We start from the raw sequence: 10489 nt of genomic DNA, 5'->3' as shown, positions 1-10489 counted from the left end.
CCTTTTAATTTTGCCTTCAATATTACAGATACAGTCCAGCATGTGTAACATCTAAACACTCCAATGAAAGGGCCTAAGGTTTCACCTAAGCTTGAGTTGAACTGTAGCCAAAATATACTGAGTGGTAATAAGCAATGTCCCATCAAAAGGTCATATTTGTGAATAGCATTGGCTGGGTCTCATATATTGGAGATGCTGGTCCTGCATGGCATCAACTCTTAGCACCAGCAAACCCTATTGACCACTAGGGGTCCAGCCAGCCAGTAGGGCATTCCCCCTCTGATCATGCTCTCTCTACTCTGATTGCTGCCAGCTCATCTGGTGGTGACTCAGGGCTGGGCCTTCTCTGTGGCAGCCCCAGGAATGGAATGCACTCCCTGTCAAAATAAGAGCTTCTCCATTTCTGATTGCTTTAAAAAAGCCCCGTAAGATACACCTGTTTTCTCAGGCTTTAAATTAATATTAATTTTAAATTTTTTTTTTATCCTTTGAAATTATTTTAATTGTTTCACTCTGTGAATTGTTTTTAATTGTTTTTTGTGTGTGTGAAAGTGTTTTAATTGTTTTTATTTTTATATTGTAATTTGGATTGTTTATACTACCTAGAGATGTATATATCAGGTGGTATATAAATACAATATAAACAAACAAACAGGCAAACAAACCTCCATCCCCACTTTCCAAGAGCAAATTTTCGAGAAATGTTTTGGGGGTCCCCCAAGAAATTTCTCTGCCCTGTTGGACCCTTGAGAACAGCCAAAATATTGATGAGGTCAACTCAGGTGTAGGTAGTTGGTTTCTGCCCCCCCCCCCAAAGTTTTTTACCTAGCCATAGGGGGGGAAATGATAGTGATCTGTGGCTTTTAAAGATATCAGGTAGTGAATAAAGAATAGAAAACACTGCAGCACAAAAAATAAAGAATAGGATGGAGTGTGTTTAAATGGGTTTTATTGTTGACTGACAAACTCTACATTTGCTAGGCAGATGATGTAGCAGAGTTTTCCAAAAGTGCTTTTAAATAGAGTTTTTGCTCTCTGGGATCCCACCTCCAAGGCCTCTTGATATAGAGGTCCTTGTTCTCCTCAAATCCCCACAACTTCATCCACTTCGAGTTCTGCTGACAGGATGAGGCAGGTGGATGGGATGGATGTCTTGCCTTCCTTACCTAAACCTGCTCTTCAGCTCCTCCTCAGATCAATCTATGTAACAGGTTTCTTGTGCTGTAGAGACATTAGCATGATATCACAACCATTAAGATCACTGAGAGCCAGCGTAGTGGAGTGCTGGACTAGGACCGGGGAGACCAGAGTTCAAGTCCCCATTCAGCCATGAGACTTGCTGGGTGACTTTGGGCCAGTCACTTCTCTCTCAGCCTAACCTACTTCACAGGGTTGTTGTGAGGAGAAACTCAAGTATGTAGTACACCGCTCTGGGCTCCTTGGAGGAAGAGCGGGATATAAAATGTTAATAATAATAATAATAATAATAATAATAATAATAATAATAATAATTGTGAGCAGCCAAAATCAGTTAAGGCAACCATTAGAACTTAAACTGATTGGCAGGCAATGCTTTATTTTCAGCATTGACTTGCATAAGCAGGACTGATTCATTTACACAAGCAGGACAAAGTCACGGGGCAGCAAGCTTAAAGCCCAGTTCAAATCCTATTTACTTAGGAGACGTGATTCAATATTTCAGACATAATTGGTATAGTGCTACATAAAACTGCACCCTGCCAAATTGCATGTGGCAGATTGCTTGTCTGAACACTAATGTCAAAATGGCTGTCTGCAAGTTGCTTCTCACTCCGATCAGTAGCTGAGGACCTGTGGTGTCATGGACTATGAGGCCCATACAGTTTGCCAAACTAAATGGTTGTCTGTATCCACCTGCATTCTAATACGCAAGGATTATTTCCAACTAGCTGACCTGGCACAGAGCATCTGTGCCCCTAGTTCTCTCTTTCTCCCCCACATCTCCTCAGCCATTCTCCCCTCTTCCTTCAGCCCCATTTTTTCTCCTCCCTCCTCCTTTCTACCCCAGTTCATTCTCCCCCCTCACCCCTTCTGCCCCAGTTCGTTCTCCTCCCCTCAACCCCAGTTCAATCTCCCCCCTCCCTTCTGCTCCAGTTTGTTCTTCTCGCTTCAGCCCCAGTTCGTTCTCACCTGGTGGCCAGGCCGCCTGGTGCTTGCTCTCCCCACCTGCCTGGCGGACAGGCTGTCTGTCACTTGCTCGCCCCACACACCTGGCAGCCAGGCCAGCCGGCACTTGCTCTCACTGGCCGCTCGCCTTCCTAGCCCCCTCCCCTCGCTCATGAACCCTTGGGAGAGCCGCCACACATGGGGATAGCCACGGGTACATTTTAGCGAATTATAGAGAGAGATGTTTGGATATTTGTCAGTCATCCCTAACTTTTTGCTAACTTGACAAACAAGCACATTTTTAACATGGTGATTCTCTTTATTTAGCAGGGGGAGAGTAACTGGCCCTATCCACCCCCAGCACAGCATCCCTCCAGTGACTGTTGCTGGTGTCTGTCTTATGTTTCTTTTTAGATTGTGAGCCCTTTGGGGACAGGGTTCCATCTTATTTGTTTGTTATTTCTCTGTGTAAACTGCCCTGAGCCATTTTTGGAAGGGCAATATAATATAATAATAAATAAATAATAATAATCCCAAACATCACTATAAGCTCCTCTTTTGAGATGTTGAGCTTTCTCCTGAATAAACAACCAATCAAATTGCTTCTCAAGAGGATAACCAGTGGTCTAAAATCTGCTGTCCCACTAGCATTATATTGTGTTGTTGTTGTTGTTGTTAAATTACTGTTATTGTTATTATTGTTATTTTATTAACTATTTGGAAGTTGATTCATCACACAAGTGATAATGTATTAGCCTCTAAATGATTGTTAGATTTATTTGTCTTAGAGCAAACCAAAAGGTTGAAGGTGGTTAGTTCCCTACCTCAGTTTATGTTAATGCATGATTATGTTTGGTTCAATCGATTTCAGATGCTAAATAGTTCATACTTCATTTTCTTTGTATGTGGGATCAATAATGCATTCAAGCACGTCTAATAGATGTATCCTTGGAAAATTCCCTTCATTTGAAATTTGAGCACTCCATTTTTAGAGCATGAAAAATAAATGCGTAATTTTCAGCTTCATTTAAGAATATGAGATAGGTCTATGATGCACGATGCTGAACAACATGACAAATAGAGGTAATCAGAGCCTCATTTTATTGATAGGTACCTGAAATAAGCTTTTGTGACAAATTCTGGTAGAAAGACATTAAATCTGTGAACTTAATATTTTGACCCACAAAATATAAACCTGCATTAATATTGTCCTAGAAACTAATTACAAAGTTCTCCTGAAAGCTGATTTGACCTCCTTGAATTAGAATATTCTGCACTTAACTCTTTGAGGTCAGGTGAATGCTGCTACCTTATTTGCATAACTAAAAGGAATAAAGTAAGGCTCACATTAGATGTGAAGAGGGGAGTCCATGTTTTGAACTCCAGATATCTTCTGTTTTGTCCAAAGACAGCCATGGGGAGAAGTAATTAGAATCAAAGACATTGGCTGTATTCACACGTAATGTGAAACTGCAGTTAAACAGCACAGAGGTTGGAACTCTGTTATATCCAAATGTGTGCAAACAGTTTTGTGGCAAAAATGACCTGAAGTTTGCCTCACCAAACTCTAGTCTGAGCCTTTGATTTGAGTTTCACTGCCATAACCTGAGGTTTTTTGTTGGCAGCATTACATCTGAATGTGGACATCACCCTCACCATGGTTTTGTTATGTTTCTGGAACCGTAATCATAGAGACGGCAGTGCAGACCTGCCCAGGATTGTGCCCACTCCATGCCTGCAGTGCTTCTTTCTGGCCACCTTTCTGAGCACTTGCTCCATCCCCATCTCTGACCCACCACAGCAGTTGCCTGGTAACAGGCATGCAGCCACATCCCATCCCAAGCTTGTCAGCCTGCCAAACAGCAAAATCACACAGAGAAATGCCCTCTTCCCACTGTCCCCTTTGTTCCCTCCTCCCAGCAAACAGGAGAGAAAGGGGATGGGATGGAAAGATGGACACTACATGATTTGCTCTCCAAAAATGAAGCAGCAAAGATCTATGTTCACAAGCACATGCACTCGATATGGCAACATAAGCAAGGCCACCACTTTAGAGAATGTTGATGACAACATATGGAAGGGCCAGCAATACCTGGGGTCAGGTTTAGAAGGCAGCCCCACCCAGGAATTCTTGACCGGCTCAGGTCTAATTTTTGTACAATGACGTTGGGGGCCAGCCCTTCTCCTTGAGGAAATGAGTGCAGTCCCTAGGCTTACTCATGAGAAGGTCTAGGCACCAGGTTCAGCACTGCCACAGTGAAAGGAGCGATTCCTTAAATATGATGGTGATGATACTGTTCCTGAGTGCACCGTTTACTCATAAGAGTGAAAGGTCATGGGGATACCAATTTGCACCTCATGAGTAGAACCATCTGTGGGGACAGGGGTGTTGGGCAGAATTGCTAATAATATGCGATGACATCCCCTTCTCCCATGGACCACTTGCTCATGAGAGTATCAGGCCATGGAGACATGCATGAGAACCGGACAGTAGATGCCACCCAGCCAGGTTACAGTATACAAGCAAGCCATGGGGACGGATACCCTGGCAACAGCTCTCCCTGTCTTGGCAGCTGCTGTAAACCAGCTGCCAAAGCATGCCCTCTGACAGTTCATCTGCCCATTTGAACACGTCCACCTTTAATTTTTGCCCAAAACAGCAACCCTGCTCTCCAGGAAATTGGGGCTCTCACCACCCCCTGCATCTGCAGTTCTCTGCAGCAAGAGATCTACATATGGCACAATGCCAGTCCAAACCTGGGAAATTTGAATGTCCCCAGTCCCGGTGTTTTCCCAGTCTACCCACCCGGCTATGCCCAGACTCACAGAATGTCAAAATCTCCTTTGGGTGCAGGAAAGGCTTCCCTGGAGAGGAGGGGGGTCACTGTGCACGTTCTATCATTAACCAGAGAGAATGGTGGGCCCATGCAAACAGTCCCCTCCCTCATCAACACTATGGAAGACGGAAGGCTGGTAAGCCTAAGGTCCTCCACAGTAGACTGCCATATACTGAGTCAGACCATAGGTCCATCTAGCTCAGTATTGTCTACACAGACTGGCAGCGGCTTCTCCAAGGTTGCAGGCAGGAATCTCTCTCAGCCCTATCTTGGAGATGCTGCCAGGGAGGGAACTTGGAACCTTCTGCTCTTCCCAGAGTGGCTCCATCCCCTGAGGAGAATATCTTACAGTGCTCACAAACCAAGGGGCTATTCAGACAATAGGCAAAAATCAGGCTAGGAGAGCCTAGCCCGATTTTTGCAGATCGTAAAAACCACCGGGCTCACAGCTGAGCCCGGTGGTGATAGAGCAGGTAACCCACTCGAGAACCCCTGCCTTAAAACCAGGTTTGCAGAGCAAGCGCTCCACAAACCTGGTTTTAATTATCGTGAGTAGCCTACTCACGAGTAGACCCCCGGAGGGGAGGCAAAAAGCCACCTCCCAGCTCTGGAGGTCTCCCCAGTATGCCCTGCATGCTCGCGCAGGGCATACTGGGGCTTCCGGGGGCTGCATGGCCCCCGAGCTCCCCAGCCCCCGCCGGCTCCGTCTCAGAGCTGGCAATCATGTGGGCGGCCAATCTGGCTGCCCAGGGCTCCGTTCCCGCTCACCGCCCCAAACCAGGTCTCACGGATCATGAGACCCAGTCCAGAGTCTCTCATTCATATGGGCAACCAGGGTAGACCCTGCTTAGCTAAAGGGACAAGTCATACTTGCTACCACAAGACCAGCTCTCCTCTCTCGAGAGCTCTCTCAACATCTGTGATGTGATTGCATATTATTTGCAAATGCAGCCATTGTGTGTCTGTATCTGGATGTAACCCTTTGTCCCCACACTGTGACCCTTACTTAAATCATTCTCATGCTTTGAAGCTGTTATTACCACAAATGAAAGAATTCCAGGCACAATTGTGTCTGTAAGGTTTCCCTCCAAGGTTAATACTGGCTGATTAAAGTTAAGAAGGGGGGATGTAGGAGCAAATGTTCCACTGTACTGGGGGTTTCCTGGCAAATTGGGCCTCCCCCTTTGGCTGATTTTGGAGAAGGAAAAACATTGGGGTTCCCACATTACATCTAGTCTGACTCTGAGGTGGCTAGGAAAATAAAGAAGAAATGTGTAAATGATCCAGCCCCTTCTATGCACAATCAGTGTGCAGCACCAGGAGCCATGCGGCCCCTGTCCCTGGTTAATTTAATTGATCGTGAGTTGCGATGGCGTGGCTTCGCACCACGGCGACTCGCAAAGACTTCTGGGACTTCAAGGGGCCAGGCAGCCCCCAATCCCCACCACCCCTACCAGCTCTGTAACTGAGCTGGTAATAATGGCTAAGCAGGGATCGTCTACAAGCCCGGTCTCCCTGCAGAACCCTCCTTGGCTCTCCACACTGCTTGTGAGGAGATCCTCATAATCTTTATCATTATTTTTGTGAACTTGTGAACCCTCTAACTGATTTGAACCAAATATGGTACAGTTGTAGTGATACGTAGGGACATCTCAACGCCATAGTTTGTGATGATTTCATACACCAAGATGGTGGATGCTTGAATGTTCAAGGCAGAAGTGGACTAACTTGTGAAGATGGTAATTATCAATGAAGATTATAGTGAAAGGAAAGTAGGCAGATTAGTTCTTGCCAGAACTTGTTATTTTTTTTCTACAGGGATCAAACCTGAGAATCCCTGTTCTGGTTCTATTTCTCTCTTGCAAACAACAAAGAGAGTGAATGACTGGTCCTTGTATGTTTTCAGGTATGTCTTGATTAAGACTTCTTTTATTTCAACAAGTTTTTAATGATCTTCTGTTTTTAGAACCTGCTCTGCTTTTAAATAATTTGCAGGTTTATTATTTTTGATTTGCTTTGTAGTTCAATTTTGTGTTGTATTTTTCTGTAAGTTGCTGTTAGTTTAACAAAGCATAGAGAGCTGATAAATAAAACAATAATAACAATGCATAACAAAGTATATTCTGGTAATCGACAAAAATATCTTGCTTTGAAAGAAATTCAGATAGGATTTCTCTCTCTCCAGAACTGAAGCCTGCCAACAGTATATATAAGTGAAAGCAGAAGGTATTGTCTGATGATGTGCTGCCAACATACGTATTGTTTTTGTTTCCTTATGTGTGTTGGTCTGACAGAAACGTCACATGCTGCTGTCTTGCCACTCTTACGCATTTCAAGCTTCTTGACAGGCAACTGCATAATTTTGTAAGTGACACAGTTATTTATCATTTCAGTAAAATGATAGCATGTTCTACAGTTCTGTAGTTGTCAAACAAAACTACTCCAAAGAGAAAAGGGGGGGAGGGGGCGTTGAAGTGCAACAGGAATCCAGGAGTACTCTGAAATCATATGGGCTTGAATTTCCTGCCAGGAGGGTTCACCATTGGCATAGCCCAGATGTGTTTCAGCTGGGATGCTCTAGAAATGTCTCTGCCACTTCGCTGGTAGTTTTGTACTAACATTGCATTTCCCAATGCACTGCCATTTCAGATAGTTCGGACATAATTGCCATACTTGCAACTTGCAAAGGTTCAAAATCACTTATTTAGAGATCACGTATCTTATTGAACTGGTCCTTTCTAGTGCTATAAAGAGATACAATTTCCTGTCAACTCCTCCTCACATGTTTAAACACATGCAGAGAATTGTAACATTGGATGTTATCCTGACAAAGGCTAAGAAACCTCTCCCATCAGGTTCTCCAGTTCCTACTCTTCTTCCTCTGGTAATGCTGCTATTTATTTATAAATGACAGAAAGGAGGGTAACATTAGCCCGATTCAGACATTATGATGTATGAGCGTACAGATGTCTGTACACTCACTCGTACATGTGTGAATGTCTGCACCTAAGTTTATTTTAGAAGTGAACCTGCATACAGGCCCTTCAAATGGTACAGATAAGAAGTATACTTCTTTACCTGTGTTCAGCATAACATGAGAATGAATGTACCTGTGTACAGATGTATACCTGTGTACACTGTACACTTGTTATATGAGTGCTGAACATGATGTGTGATTGGGCCAACTGAATCATTAATTTGTTGAAGGCACTTGTTTAACCTTGAGGTTTACTGGTAAATGTCCAAAATGAATGTATCACAGATCTTATTTCAGACATTTCTCAACCTGCTGATACATGTTACCTACAGGTAAATTACAGAAAGTTCCACTTGATGTTTAGTGGCAAATGTCCAATATTTCTGACATTTCCCAATGGTCTCCTAAATTCCAGAAACTTCTGATAGGGGGGAAAGGTTGTGATTCATTGGTCTCCGTGGACTGGAACTCTCCAGTAGGTGCCTTGACTTTGATAAGAGCTTTTTCAATGCAAGTAATCTTTGAATTGCTGTATGCTTGCCCTATATGTCAAGGTGGTGGTTTTGAAAGGGGAAAGCACTGGTGCACACTGCACATTTACACCCTGCTATCTACATGCAACTGGCAAGTCCGCCCTGTATTGGTCTTCTGTTTAAACTGAGAGAAGAGTGATCATGGTAGGACAGGTGTGACTTCTGCAGTCTGTGTTGTGCAGAAACATTTTGAGAAATTTCACATGTATTTGGTTTTTCATGAGAATTCTCAAGTGTTTTTCCCTGGTAGAAACCCTGACATTCACTGTAAATTTCACTTTTTCCAAATATTGGTGCCAAATCTAGAGCACAGAAGGACTTGTATTTGGAAGGACTGGCATTTGCCAGTGTAGGGCAAGGAAGCACACCATATGCAGATTTTTCAACCTCATATTCCAGAACATGATCAGTTAGTAAAAACAAACAAACATTGAAGCTATTACCTATCTGTGCTCTGATTCAGTATCAGAATGTGAAGCCCAATGGTAAAAGATATTTAAAATGGGGAAAGGCACAATATGGGGAAAGGCACAAAGGGAAAGGCACAAAGGGAAAGGCACAAAACAAAAATGGCACAATATTTTAAGAAATTTTATTTGCTTGTTTATTTCATATATACCCCACTTTCTTCCATCATGGAGTTCAAGAAGATGAACTGAAGCTCCTAGGTGGTCTCCCAAACAGAGCAGGAGCTCCTGGGAATCTGAAGGTGTTCCTAGGAATCAGAAGTAGCTAACTGGTCTCCCATCTAGACCAGTTTAGTTTCAACAAAGTGGGGTATACTTCACAGTTTTGTTAAGCATCTACTATCCTATGCAAAGTAGCAGCAACAACAAAGTATATTCAAGGCAATTAATTTTTTAAAAATCAGGAAAAAGAAAGATGGTAGGAGATTTTGGAATAACAAAACCCAATAATGCAGAGAAAACCTGTCCGTTTTATGCTACCTCTTCAGATTAAAAAGGACATGAACTGTGGTGAGGGCAGACATAGAGAGAGAAAGATTCAACCTTTTGCTTCTATCCTTTCCTGGCCTGGGGGTTGCAAAATCCAGCAGGGACAGGCATTTGAATGGAATTTGCAACCTTTCACCTCACCATACTCTTATGACTTTCAATTTTATGAGCATTTGTAGCTTGTGGGACTAATGTGAAATCATTCACTAGAGATCTGATGTTTCGGGAAATAGAAATTTGGCAGTGCTACCAGCTTATACTGGTTAAGTCAAATTATCTTTCTCTCATTCTGGATGAAATCCAGCCGAGGACTTCAATGCATTTATTACTTCAATCCTTTCTTAACCTAGGTTTAGCAAGTTCTTTTTTTCCACAGGGGAAAAAAAACCCCAAATGGCCAATAGCAGCTCTCACCTCAATCATAGGAATTGCTCTGTAACTTCCACTGCTAGTGGGATCTATTTCAATTTCAGCATGCAGTTTACAATTGCATGCTGAGTTCCCAAGGGTCATTTTGAAAATGCGAACTAGGTAGTCCTTAGTGGTCCAGAGCCATGGCAGCTGCATGACCTCAAAGTCACGGCACAAACTGGAACGAAATGGTTTTACTCTTGTGAGTTTATCATTTCCGCACTGCACCATCTGCCTGACAATTAGAGAACCCTCATGAGATGGAAGAACTGGCCTTTGACAAAAGAATAAGATGTTGTATCGGCAGACAGAGTTTGAGAGAAATGGAATAATTAAATAGATAGATACCACTGTAAGGCAGAAATATCTGCAATTAGCATTTGCTTGATTGCTTAATAGCGGGCACAGTCTCAGTTGCTTCAGCAGAATTGGCCTGAACAGATAGATAAATATCAAAATCATTGAATAAAATGGGGTTCTTTATGGGACATATTGTATTTTTACAAAGTGATTTAATATCTATGAGCTTCCATTTTTATTGTTATGAAAGTTACCATGCAATTACTACAGAGATTGAGAGAGAGAGAGAGAGAGAGAGAGAGAGAGAGAGGAATGTTATATCACTGCTGA

General features: G+C 43.0%; 1 long non-coding RNA gene across 2 annotated transcripts in view; it reads right to left on the bottom strand.

Moving 5' to 3' along the window:
• Nucleotides 1-952: 952 nt before the first annotated feature.
• The window catches only part of LOC128334892 (uncharacterized), a 27515-nt gene continuing 17978 nt past the window's right edge, over nt 953-10489 (bottom strand). For both annotated transcript variants that reach the window (XR_008311444.1, XR_008311443.1), the window contains exon 3: nt 953-1221. This is a non-coding gene — a long non-coding RNA (uncharacterized LOC128334892). The remainder of the gene's footprint in view (nt 1222-10489) is intronic.

The sequence above is a fragment of the Hemicordylus capensis genome, chromosome 1 (genome assembly GCF_027244095.1).
Source record: "Hemicordylus capensis ecotype Gifberg chromosome 1, rHemCap1.1.pri, whole genome shotgun sequence".
Classification (NCBI taxonomy): domain Eukaryota; kingdom Metazoa; phylum Chordata; class Lepidosauria; order Squamata; family Cordylidae; genus Hemicordylus; species Hemicordylus capensis.
Note: the sequence above shows the minus strand (reverse complement) of the source record. Positions and strands in the feature narration are given on the sequence as shown.